Source organism: Taeniopygia guttata, chromosome 4 (genome assembly GCF_048771995.1).
Source record: "Taeniopygia guttata chromosome 4, bTaeGut7.mat, whole genome shotgun sequence".
Lineage (NCBI taxonomy): Eukaryota > Metazoa > Chordata > Aves > Passeriformes > Estrildidae > Taeniopygia > Taeniopygia guttata.
Genome location: NC_133028.1, coordinates 8,172,659 through 8,186,268, shown reverse-complemented (window position 1 = coordinate 8,186,268; position 13,610 = coordinate 8,172,659). Strand labels below are relative to the sequence as shown.

Below are 13,610 nucleotides of genomic sequence, written 5' to 3'. Positions count from 1 at the left end.
AGCACTGAGAAGCTGTGTTTGTGTATCAGGCGGAGAACAGAGATCCTCGGTGCTATGGATACTGTATTAACCTGGTAGCTAACGACCTATCGCAACTCCTGCCAAAGGTAAACAGATGATAATTGAGGGAGGGGAACACACCAGCATCATACTTCATGGATAATGGTGAAATTAGGCCATCTGTTACAGAAAGGCTCAGACGGTTTATTTTTTTACGTGATCCTTAATTTACTTTCATATGTTAAAGTTTGTTGATGTTTTTACGTGAGTGTTTAATGGTGGCTGCATGGCAGTTAGCAGTTGAACAGTGCAGATTTAGTGCTAAGTACTTAATAATGAAAATCTTAATCATTAGCTGATTAAAACTTTAGGCTGCAGGTGGCTGGAGGAGATCTGTCTGCAGTGATAAAGGTACTTTAACTTGTTTTACAGCCTTTCTGTGAAAAAGAAAATACATTATCTTTAAGGTGTTAGACAAACAAGATTTAGTTCCAGAACGTCAATGTTTACAGCACAAAAGATAAAGTGACATTACATTTTAAAATAGCTAATTTGGATTAAGAGTTGTGAAAATTTTATCCAGCTTCCTTTCTGAAGTTCAGTTAAATGCAGTCACAGAGAAACTAAAGATCTTTTCTAATTAAAAATAGAGACACCAGTATCAATACAAATAAATAGAAGTGCAAGGATATGAATCCTGTTGTTTAAGGGAATATACAGGCTTGCTTTTCTTCATAGTCGAACAATAACATACTAAAAGTACAAAGCATACCATGTATTTGGGGGTGTTTTCTGTTCCACTCCTGCAAACCCCCCCCCCCCCAACTTTCATAAAAAAACATTGTTATCAATAATTTGCATGATACAAATACTTTATCTACATTCTCTTAGGAATAAACTTTGTGCAGGCCCAATGCTATAAATTTATCTTTATGTATGACTTACAAAAGAGAAACAGATTTTCGTTTTGTACTTATCACTAATGCATAATATCCTACAGATAACACAGTTCCTATGTTTGACGTCTGTGCCAGGTCTTTAAGGTGTAAGTGGAAGGATTTTGTTATCACGGTCAAGGTGACAAATCTTCCTTAGTCCTTACAATTCCTGTAGATCACTGGCCTTGTCTGTGAGATCAAGACTTGTAACCATGTAATTACCTCCTGATAAACCCACCATGCAGATTTCCAGGAAAGCTTATGCTGGGACTTAACACCTTTAACTGGAATACTACCAGTTTATATTGTAGATAGGTGATGGTGCAAACTTGTCCAATGTCTTGACCCTTTAAATAAAAATTGTGCTTGTAGGTTTTTTAATTTTCAAAACAATCGGTCATTTCCTTGAGCTCTTATTGTGGATACCTCGTTTTTCCATTGAAGTACACAAAGAGGTTGGTCCTTTGCAAGGGGGTATAGTTACATGACACTTCTGAAAACTGAGTTCAAAAAAGCTGTAACTTCTCAAGGTGTAAAATGCATATGCAGTGCAGAATAAGCTTGTGCTGACAAATCACAGGCATGCTGCATTACACTTGAGCAATAGCTTTGAAGGAGTTGAAGGAAACATCCTCTAATCAGTCTCTAGTAGCTACAATTTCCCAGGTTGAATGTCTTGGAGATTTTGTTCTTTCATTATATTTCCTTGTGTTTTTATATTAGCCAATATCTTTTAGCAGTTTTGATTTCAATGGCCTATTGAAGAAATATCAAATATGCACAACTAGAGCAAATAGAATTATTAATTTATTAGTGATTCCTGCTTCATTTGGAGTCTAAAATTTTATTGCTTCTTACTTTCAACTTTAATTGACATATTGTGTAAAACAGTATCACAATTAATATCCCTCTTTCAACTCAAACGCATTTAAATAGATGTAGTGGTAGCATGCTGTCCTAGAAAGATTTCAATATTTTTGGGGATTATCAATTAGTTACTCGGCCAAAAAATAATTTCATTTCAGGCACTTTTTCAAGATCACTTATTCAGCAGTAACTGAATTCAGTGCCCCTGGCTTTAGGCATGTGCTGGAATTGTGAAGGTGAAGGAAGTTTTGTTGCTGCAGCTGGGACAGTGAGTGCCGGACAAGCCGAGGCCTTGTGCTGCATTTGCTGGAGCTCCACTGTGTTAGACAGAGGTCAGGAGCAGGCAGCGTGTGTGGCATTTCTCTTGGAGAGCTGGGGCAGTGCTATTGATAAGGGGATGGGGCACATTTTGGGGTACTTGTTGCCATTAGACATGATGGGGACCAGCAGTCCCTGTGCTGAAGCTTTGCCATTCCCCTGGCAAAGGCAAATGGCAAAGCCAGTGCAGTTCATGAGCACGTTTAATCTTGTAGATCTCCATGGCAGGAGCCTTCTGTCTATGTTTCTCTCTTATATGGATGCTAGGGATTGCTTTCTTGTACCCGTTTTTGTTTTAGGATTTTATATAAGAACCTGTCTAGTGTATATTTTCCTGCATGCAGATTTTCTTGGTGGCAATGTTAACTCAAAGTAGTGCTAAGGTGAAGTTACATGAGTGTAGTCCATGTGTTAATCAGATATTCCCAAATTAGCAGAACAGCACAGCATGTTTGCAGTGTTTATTGTACTAAGGTGTTGAATAAATACTGTAATAGGCCATATAGAATCTACAGATGTAGTTTTTTCTCATTTCACAGATTTTCCATGTCTTAGGGGTGAACACTGAAGGCATTAACAGTTCAAACCATGAATACACTGGTAAAGTTAATGCTGCCCATTGTCCTGATTTGATGTAGCACTGATGCAGAAATACCTGCTCAGTGTTATCCCTGCTATTACCATGACACTTTCATGCTGGCATGACCTTTGCACTGATATATAAAAATGGAGTAATGGTATTTTTTAATAAAAAGTTGATTCCTTGAGAAAAATAAAATAATCTACTTTAAGAATTTTAAATAGAATTAGTCTCTGTCCAAATGAGGTACATCTTAAGTGCAGGTACAGTTTATGGCTTAAATACTGATCAGAGTAAAATATGATTACATGATGAAAAAACAGTTAAATGTAAATCTTCTTCATACTGCAAGTTACACCAGCCTGTTTACCAGGTACATTTTCAGATAGGAGAAGAATGGAGTAAATGTCACTTTTATTGCAAATACTTATTTGTGTTTGCATCATTTGTGTTGAGCAGAAGGAAGGGAAGTGTAATTGAGGGAGCAAAAGGAAGAGGAAAGTTGAACACATGAGGGAGTAAGATACATCTTCAGGGCAAGACAGAGGCCATGAGAAAGGAAAATTGAGAAGCATGTCCCTGCTGTTTTCCAGTGTTGGGATGATAAAAACCAGCTGTATACCAATTCTCAGCAGCTAACATGCTTCAGCTTGGTATAAGTAACTTCAGTGAATCAATAAATTTATCTATAGAAGTTATATGTCTCTAATTATCTTCTCCATCAGTATGACTTAATTTAAACATTGCTGACATTCAGAATAAAATAAATCTAATCTATGTAGAAACACACAGCTGGAGGATTCCAAACCTATTAACTCTGCTATCTATTGATAGCATAGTATTTCTGTGTTTTTAAACATAAACTTAATCTCACTTAGAAGTATAAATTTCAAAATACATTTATAATCAGGATTAATGTTTAGCACAACAGAGCAAAAATATAGTCTTTTGCAATATGTTTGGCATGTGTTTCTAGGTCTTACAGATTTAAGCTTTAGCCTTAACAAGCCAAGTCTTAGCTTTTGAGGAGCTGTAATGTAGGTTTGAACGTTAAATTCTTCTGCATTTCAAATTGCTGACTTATGTTTAATCTTCATGTAATTATTGGTCAGCGATAATCACAATGTGGTAAGTTGTATAGCAATGGAAACCTTGAAGAATGTTTTTTTTTCATTTTGGCAGAGAAGTGACTATTGATATTTTCACTCTCTGCCAGGGCTGAAGAATAAAGTTTGTTAAGGGTTGAATAGGCCAGATAGATAATGCTACTACTGTTTTCAGCAGATGCTAATGCAGTGTTTTATTTTGCATATGTATTAATCTTTGCTGCCTCAGTACAGAGTGGTGAGGGTAACTATGTCAGTCCTAAAGGGTAATTTCATCCTTTTTTAAGGCATACCATTATTCTGTTAACAGTAATTGCTCTTTTTTTGAATGATTAATTTGATCACATGAACTGTTTCTAATTACGTTGGTGACTGGCAATTTCCTGTACTGAGAAATTGTAGTTGTGGTCATATCCTATTTACTCTGAGTATATGCCTTAAGAAAAATGCTCACTGACAGGCATTTTCAGAAATTGCCACTAATTTCAAGATCTGGTTGGAGACTTCATAGAAGATGCTTAGCACTTGTTTTACATTGGTGTAGAGTATATGGAAAAGTACTTGACGAATGAGGGCTGAAACAACTGGATGTAAGGCCAGGATGAGCAGGTTTGCAAATGCAGGCCTGTCTGCTAAATTACCACCTATGCTGTCAGTGCTGTGAAAACTGAAAGGTGTGGGACGTGTTTCTTGCACATTTTACAATGTTCTTGCACTCGAGCTGGGTGTGCTTACTGCTGTAAGCTCTGTTTGCTCGTGTCAGTCACTGCTAATGAGCCAGAGCGTGTGCGGTGCCAGGCGTGCAGCACTGAGAGGCTCCTGCTTGGTGCACAGCCCTGGCAGGCAGCAGGGGCTGCTGGGCTGCCTGCAGGAGTCACACTGCTCCAGCGACAGCAGCTCAGCCCTGCACACAGCACTGACCCCGCAGAGGCACGTCTGCCTCCAGTGCCAAATCTGCATCCAGTTCACAAATAGCAGGACAACACTGAGCTGTCTCAGCTGCATTTACAGCAGCTGAGTTAAACTGTGATTCAAATGAAGAATGTACCCAGCAGAGAAGAAAGGTGCTGGGCTTGGCCAGGGTGTAGGACACTGCCTGCATGAAGATTCACTCATTCTCTGTTGTCTCATGCTGAAGCTGGGCATGGCTGTGGTACCACTGTGTTAAGAATAGCATCATTCCCATGGACACAAACCACTGGGAGTTGAACACTCCTTTTGCAATTGCTACAGCAACTGGGCATGTAGTGCTTGCTGAAGGGCTGATGTTACATGCATCTGCTGGGTCTGAGCTGGTTCTTCAAAGCTGTTTGCACTGGTTCTACAGGATGTGATAGGCACTTAAATGGCATTCAGAATCAAGGGGTCTGTGACTCAAAGCCCCAACTTCTGTCTCACCCCAAAAGTACCCCCAGAAGAGGTACTTTTGCCTCTTAGTAAAAGTACACCACTGATAACATCACCAAGAGCAGCAGTACCAGGATCCTGAAACTGAGCATTCCCTCTGGTAATCTGACATTGAAAGCCTTCAAAGTGCCACCAAGTGCTTTGCCACAACATACTGTCTTAAATATGTGTTCTACATGTGTTCCTTACTCCACCTATGCTTGTAAAACTGTTACATTTGACTTGTATTGGAATGACTCTGGCAAATAGCTGTACTTATCAATAACTAATCTGCAGCCCCAATCATGTATGCTCTGTCACAGCTGTAATTCCCAGTGCCTGTGGGGACTCTGGTCTAGTGCAGGAACCAAGAGCTGCAAGGCTTTTTATGTGCTCCCTGATCTGTCTGTAACCTGTCCTCAAGGATTTTTACAGGCAAGCAACCTGTAGGCCTGATATGGACATGTCCCTCACAGTAAATTAAAAACTTCATCAGATGTTCAGTGGCTCATTAGAGTGGGACTTGTTATCCCTGCCCAGGACACACATGCTGCCTCTCCAGTGGCATATTGCCCTTCCTGATTACCTTTGCCACCTCTAAGGCTGGGGCATATACCTGTTTGTGAATCATTGCAGGCATTCCTGCATTTCTCAGCCAGGTGTGCAAAGGAAGACCAGCTCCCTTCACAAGTGGATCAGGAGTTCTGCTTTAATGTTTTGAACCATAGAGCTTCTGTTGGCCAGCTATGATCCATTGTCTGCATTCATCTGCCGGGGGCCATCCTAATAAGTTGTGAGGCGTGTGCTCAGAAGTTACCACTTTGCTGACTGTATGAACAGCAAGCAGAAATCTGAAGGATGCTTTGGAGATGCTTTTTGCAATGCAATATAAACACAGTGAGAGGGCCTCTTCAGAAGTCTGTGGATATGCCCACACTTGGATCATTGCTGGGCCTAGCTGATTCAGGAAAGAACATAAAGAAGTCATTGATTCAATGGGAGACATTTACCCAAGAGTTGTGTTTGAACAGCTTAGGTCTCAGAATGGAATTCCACTTTGATAACTGTCAATATTAATTAAAAAACTTATTTTGGCATCTGAGAATTACTTTCTAGGTTCATTTAAATAACCAGTTATCATATTTATTAATTTTCTTTTCATTGCATTGTAGGCATAATTGTATGTTAAGTCTTGGATAATTTTAAAGATTTAATTTATGACCCAACTATACTTGCCCTTTTAAAAAAGTCCAAAGGGCAGAGACTTACAAGCCTTACATGTTCATATGGAACAAGCAGAGGAGACCTCAGCATGTGGGTGTCCTGTAAGCAATATTAACATATAAATGTTAAATAATGATACCTTCTGAAGGTAAGAGCTGGGGTTTTTGCAAACCTTTTGAACACTCATGTGCATATGCCAGGCAGACAAGCACTCTGGAGTTTGAAAGATGAGCCCTTTTGAACTATAAGCATCCCATCTCAGTATGATTCCTAGGGAGAAAATCTTGTTGCAAGTGCTTTGGATTTATGTAGGCCCTGTGGAGTTCACTGGTGGGTTTATTTGGCAGGTGGGCCTTATTAACCTGCCAGCAAGGGACTGTTTGACCTGCTTGGGTTTGTAGAGCTTGTAAATAAAGATTCTGTCAGGGAAGAGAGATTCTCTTGTGCTTCAGACTATTTATATCTCTTCTAACTGTGGCTGTTAAAGCTTATAAAGAAACAGAAGGTCTGGGATGTGAGACAGAAAACCCTGAGGGAGTTTTATGTGTTGTATTTGGATTGCTGTGTTAATATCCTAAAATAAACACAGTGTGCTAGAAAATGGGCAATATTTTTATTGTAATTATTATTAACTCCAAGACATAACTTATCGGTTATTAAATATAACATGGCTGAGCTTGGCTGTAGGGGACAATAAAATAACCTCTTAATTTAACACTAGCAGCTATTGGCAATCAATGGGAACCAGACATTTAATCAGCTTCATTTCCCTCTTTTTTGCTAATTTTTTTCTTTTTTTACATTGTTCTCAAATTTAATAATTACTAGTATTTACATTTTTTACAGCTCAGGTTAGTAATGAATACAATAAGTTTACAATAAATTGTAATGATAACTAAACTATGATAGACTATCCATTAATATAATAATTTTAATTGGACAGAATTATTATATTGAAAGGTGTGTTGTATTACAGATTGAAAAAATATCCCTTTAAGAAGTCCTTTTGTCTGTCTAGTGCAGGTCTTATTATAGGGTCCTTTCTAACTTTGCAAATATGTAATTTTTAATAGGTGTATCTTATTCAGTGAAAAGACTATGTTATTTTATTTCTTACATTCCTTATAATGTAAGAAAATGTTTTCCTTTTACTCAAAAGCAACCAGTTTGCACTAGCTGAACAATCTTTTTGGGAAAGGTTTCTTTCTGTTTCAGCAGACCTACTCAGACACCCAAGTGCTACTGCAGATCAAATGACACTGAGTTCAGGGTCTGCCAGAGTTAAACTTTTGAGTCAGTATTCCTTGTTCATTCATTTGAAAGGAAATTTTGGAATATTTCTGCCTTTTGTCCTGATAGGACTCAACAAATGTTTTTTGACCTTAGCCAGGGTGGACTGATGTGGTACTTAGGCATTTTATTTTAAAATATTTTATATTAACAGTCATCAGTTTATAGAGAACCTGCTGAATTTACAATTGCAAACATACATGTCTGCAAAAGTATTTCACTCTAGAGCTGCGCAGTGGCCCAGGAGAGCTTGCTAGTGAGGAAGTAAGGTATTAGTGGTGATGCACACTAATACCCTACTCACACTAATACCCTACCAATGCAAGTAGGGTATCAGTGGTGATGCACACTGGATGGAGAATGGCTTCCAAATTTTTCTAGTCACCAAAACTTTACAAGAGGAAGCCACTTGGGAGAAACATGAAGACAAGCCTTTTCTTCTTTTGTTCCACCTCATTTCCAGTGGGCATCTACTTTGTGAGCTGGATGCCCTGGCTCTCAGCCCTGCTGCGATGTGGGACTGGCAAACTGCTGTGCACCTGTTCCAGGGGGATTAGCCACTGGTGACAGCCCATACCCAGAATTTGCTCCACAGATGGTATTATCCTTCAACAAGTGAGTCAGAACCATTTGACTTGGAGCTTTTTATAGTTGTTGTTGAGGGTAATGATAATCATCCTAATAAAGTAGTTCTTAACCTCTCATACTGAATAGTTTGCTATTGGTTGAGGAAGATACCAAGCTGTCCTTCACTCCCATCCCTATCAGCTTTACCAGCACTGGCAAAACACTGTTAAGCTTTTACAATCATCTGTCATTACAGTGGGAAGTGAGTGTTGTCTGGTGGATGAGATACCAGGCTGAGGGCAGAATTGACTCCGCTAATTAATTCACCATTGGGAAATCTAAGACTATATTACTTCCTCTGCTATTTTGATTTTCCTAATGATAAATACATTCATTTGAGAATTCAATAAACAGCTCATACTGAAAATAAAGTATGCCAGGATTGGTTTGCAGAACTGGACTTTATGTTAAGTTTTCTAGTCCAAAGAATCAAATATTATGTGCCTTGTATTACTACATGTTGACATGCTAATTGATAACAGAAATAATATTAATGGTTTTTCTCTTTTGTCTTCCACTTACAAGGCTTTATGTCATTCTAATAGAATAGAGTTTTGGATATAAATACTTTATTGTTTTACTTTTAAAATTGTCCATATATAGTTCAGGGAATAAATGTCCTAAATATTATTCCACCCAAGCTCTCTTTTTATTTTTTATTATTTTCTCTTATTTTTAAATCTCCTTTTCCCTTTTTTTTTTTTTTCCTCCTTTTTTTCCCCTCCCTTTCTGCAAGTACATAAAAAGAATCAGGCACTTCCTGCTATCCCTAAGCACAAATTTAGTTCCTAGTTTAGCAACTCTAACGTATTCAGGAAGGAAGGAATAATCTTTCTGAGGCTGTAGTGTTTTTACAGTGGCTGCAGTAGCTGTAGCTCAGATTGTAGTTCCATACTGGAGGAATTGTGTAATGTTTGATTTTTGGAAGTAATAAGGAACAGGCCCATTCATAGGTGAGAATAATATGCATTGTGCAGTACAGTGAAGCAGACAAATGTTCCTGCATAGAGGAGACTACCATCTGGTAGAATAAAACCATTCATATTAGCCACAAAATTCACTGAATAACAATAATTTTTTTCCAAAGTAAACCCCACCTTTTTCTGGCTAGGATAAAGTAAGACTGATTAGGTATCACTTGTAAAAGGTGAATTTTATGAAAGAAGAGGATGTAAGTGCTCTAGAGGAGAAGGATTTGCAGGAGAAGCAAGATAAGATAAAGATTTGACTAAAATAGGACTGGGAAATGGCTAAGTGGGAACTGTGAGCTGAGTGTGTGGGAGGAAAGGAGGCAAGCATTCATTTCACCAAACATTAAGAACAGAAAAAAGGCACGGGTGGAGAGCAGATTTCTTTTTGTTACTCTGCTTTAAATTGACCTGTTGATTTCAGTTCCTGCAGGGCATTAAGACTGTGTTCAGTGGGCTTTTAATTTATCAACCAGCCTGTTGTGAATAGTTTCTATCTGTTCTTTCTTCTAACTACTCTCTTTACCTCACCAAAAAAACCCAAGTGACAACCAGCCTGATTCACCTTTCAATTTAAGAAGATTCTACCTGATTTAGATCCAGCTGCTTTGCTTTAAAGGTATCAGCTGTTAACTTTAAGCAGCACACTGAAGGGTTGCTCTAGCTTTCACCTGTGAGCAGTCAGGTCCAACGTACCCTCATACAAGCCCTCTCCTGGCTCCCATGGCAGCAGATGTGAGGACAGAGTAGCATGGAGTGGGTCACACTGTCGGTGCGGGAGGGAAACAGCTGCCTGGTAAAGCAGCTTTTTGTGGAGTATATCAAGTTCTGGCCCTGTTTTGCCATAAATTAGCTGGTTTAATAAACATTCCCGGCAGCCTTCAGTAAACAGACTGTTTCATGCTTGAACTTACTAACATGCTCTTATCTTTGCTATAAAATGTATATAATCATGAGAGATTTCCGAGTGACAGAGTGGATTTGTGAAAACATCCGCATAATGTTTTTCCACTTGCTTTCAGCTCCGTTCATGGATTTGCTGGCTGAGACAGTGTTTGGAGTAAAGTCACATGATCAATCTGCATTTTCTTGCAGTCTTCCTGAGCTTTTGCACCATTCTTTTTCATACCAGGTATTCTGTTATCTATAGATCCAAGCTCCTTCTTCTAAGGGTAATAAATCAAAATTATACAGTGTTTAGTATTTCAGTCAGAGGGATTAGTCAGAATTAGAACATTCCTGAATGAAGGTCATATAAATCAATCCTTCAGTTATTCCATTTTCAGTTTCATTGTAATGAACAGTCCCCTGCTTGCAGTGAGAAAGCTTATGGTGCTGGAATGCTGATAAGATGATACTGCATTCAGAGTACATTTTCAACCATTGGATGAAATCTGCAATGCGATATATGACATATATGCAAGGGTCTGAGTTGAAAAGCCTTGAAATTGTCAAATTATAGCATTCTAGGGATGAGACTGGTTTACAAAATCATTGAATCCTCTGTATAGCAGAAAAAAATTTAATGTGCAAAGTAATAACAGAGGACTTGTAGTAGAAATGTAAAAGCAAAATACACCACTCTTTTATCATGATAAATAGGTTAATGGTATATTGTTGTGCATGCTTAACATGGGGGAGTGGTTTTTACCTGGGTAACAATGCACAATAACTAACATCACTTTTCCTGCTTAAAATACTTGACAAGTGATGTTGCTTCTAATAACATAATGTAGCTATGCAGCCATTTTAATTGCTTGCAAAATTGAAATACTGAGAAAGAACTTGGCGTTGGAATCAGACTGATGGAATTTGCTGTATGCTGCCAATTATTGAGGTTATTGTCTAAATTCTTTGATCAAACATACACCCTAAATGTACTTCCTAATGTATATATTGAATCTGTGCTCACAGGATAGTATAAAGCAAATACTACTCTTTGAACACACTCCCACTCACTTTACCCTGGGGAAATTGTTAAAATATGCATATGTCTATTTATTTACTATACACAGCCCTCCACTGACATGCCAATATTCCAGGGCTTGTATGTTCCAGTCTATTTGCTCCCTTCCCTTTGACTAGCTTTGCACTCCCACCAGCTTCCCCCTGGGTTAGACATATTTGGTTACCACTCAGCCCTGATTTCCATGTGGCTTCCTCCAGTTCCTGTGCACCCCTGCCCTGTGCAGAAGCACAGCTGGAGGCCACAGAGAGGAGGAGGAGGAGGAGGAGCTCTCCAGGGTTCTGCTCAACCTGAGATGCAAGGATCTGGGGAGAGGTTCCTCAAACCTGGCCTTCAATCCAGCAGCGTGGGTCAGCTTGTAGAAACCCCCAATAGTATCACACTGGTAAAGGCTCAGTATTGCAAGGTTAAAAATGGAAAAGGGAATTCTGACAATTCCTTATTTACCTGCATGAATTGTGATGTTCTGAGTAGTGCCCTGAGTGTGGAGATTGCAGTCCTCCTCCACTTGGTGTTTCTGAAGAGATGGAAACACCATCAATGGAGGTGGGAACGATGGCTGTGGAGAAGGAGGTGACAGACTTCCAGGAGCAATGATGAAACTGTGAACTCACCAGAAGGGGGCCTGCAGCTGATGGATTCAATTTCTGAGGATCCATTCAGGATCATCCATCATGCTGGGAATTGCAGGTAGCCCTGAAGCAATGTGAAACATAGCTTTTAAACAAAATTTTTTACAGGAGTTTTTAAGGAGGTGTCTTCAATGTTATCTTTCTGGTTTTACTGGAAATCTAACAGCATCACCTTTTAATTGGCAGCTTCAGCAGGAACATTTGAAAGAGTTGGCTTCTCTGTGCTACCTTGACCCGGACTTGGGCTCCAGAGGGAAAATATTTGCAGTTTTTACCTTGCACCGAGCCTGCTGTTCCTGATTGTAGGAACTGAGGGATGACAAGTTTAGGACAAAGCACAAGGACCACAAAGGCCAGTGATGATAACCACGTGAAAAACAGAGGAGCCAGAAGGAATAGGGAAGAGATAAAGGGGCACAATAAGAAGTGTACTGGGATATTATGCAGCTCTTCAGGAAACAATCACAGATGTTAAGCAGCTCATTAGGAAGAAACAAATCTCTCTATAATACAAGACTTGATCAAAATCAGCCTGAATGTGAGTGTGGCTACCTGAGCATGGGTTGTGTGTGTCTCTGCAGTGCAGAGGCTTGAAGGCAGGTTTGCCACCAGCACACAGGAGCTGGGACACAGCGATGCACAAGTAACCTTGGTGACAGAGGCAGGACTGAAACAGCAAATTCACAGCTCCCTGCTCTGTGCTCAGACCCCCAGACTCCGTTCTCTGTGTGTTTATCAGCTTTGATGGAATACAAGTCACTGCTGCAGGCAGCAACACTCTGTGCTCACCCTACTCCTCATACTCCTTCCTTAGGCATTCATTTCTGACTGTGACCAGAGATTGGATAAAGGGACCCACAGGCCTTTGGTTTAGCCCAGTGTAGTCATTCTAGTTTCCATGATGCCAAATGAAGCCTTCATCTATCCTAAATAAAGAACAGGATGTGGCACTGTTAGTTTCTTTGTTTATAGTGTCTTAATAAATTCTAGAACAAATGTACTCAATTTGGATGCAAAAGAACATTCTCTTACTGTCAGCTCTACAAGCTGGTCTTGAAAACTGATAGTCACTGAATTCTTTTTGTCCTGTACATCAATGCAAAGAAAGCTGTGGAGACAAAACCTGTAAATTTCTTCTGCAGTAGCTCTTCCCTGCCTCAGCACCGTCTGCAATTCCTACCTTCAGCAGGTTTATGAAATGTCTCAGCTGAATAAAATTATATTGTAACTGATATAGGAGAAGGATTGGAATTAATTTCATTGTTATTACAGTGAAATGAAATGAGTTATATTGACAACTCAGTTTTGAAGGGAGCAAAAGCTGCAATATTTTTATACCAATGTTAGTAAAATAACTTGATAATCCTGATATGCTGTATAGAAAAATTACTTTTGTATGATACTGTTTCACAAAATAATGTAAATATATGGATTGCATAGGTGTTTCTAGGCACAGAATTTGCTCACAATAAATAATCTGTGATCTTATTTTGTTTCAGAAAAATTCCAATTTATCTTCATTTTATTCATTTGCTTTGTGCTACCTAAGTTTGCCATAATAAAGACTCTTGGGGTTCTAATTAGTGATTTTTCTGGAACACCATTTACCACAGTGATTTGAGATAGAGGTTAGTGCCTCCAGGAACCTGGAAAATACTTGGATTTGTGCACAATATATTTCATGTTGGTTTATTTAGATAATTCAAAG

The 13,610-nt window shown here is 39.0% G+C and overlaps 1 protein-coding gene across 3 annotated transcripts in view; it reads right to left on the bottom strand.

Moving 5' to 3' along the window:
• The window catches only part of NSD2 (nuclear receptor binding SET domain protein 2), a 97,235-nt gene that overhangs the window by 73,789 nt on the left and 9,836 nt on the right, over nt 1-13,610 (bottom strand). The gene's annotated exons all lie outside the window — the stretch shown is intronic.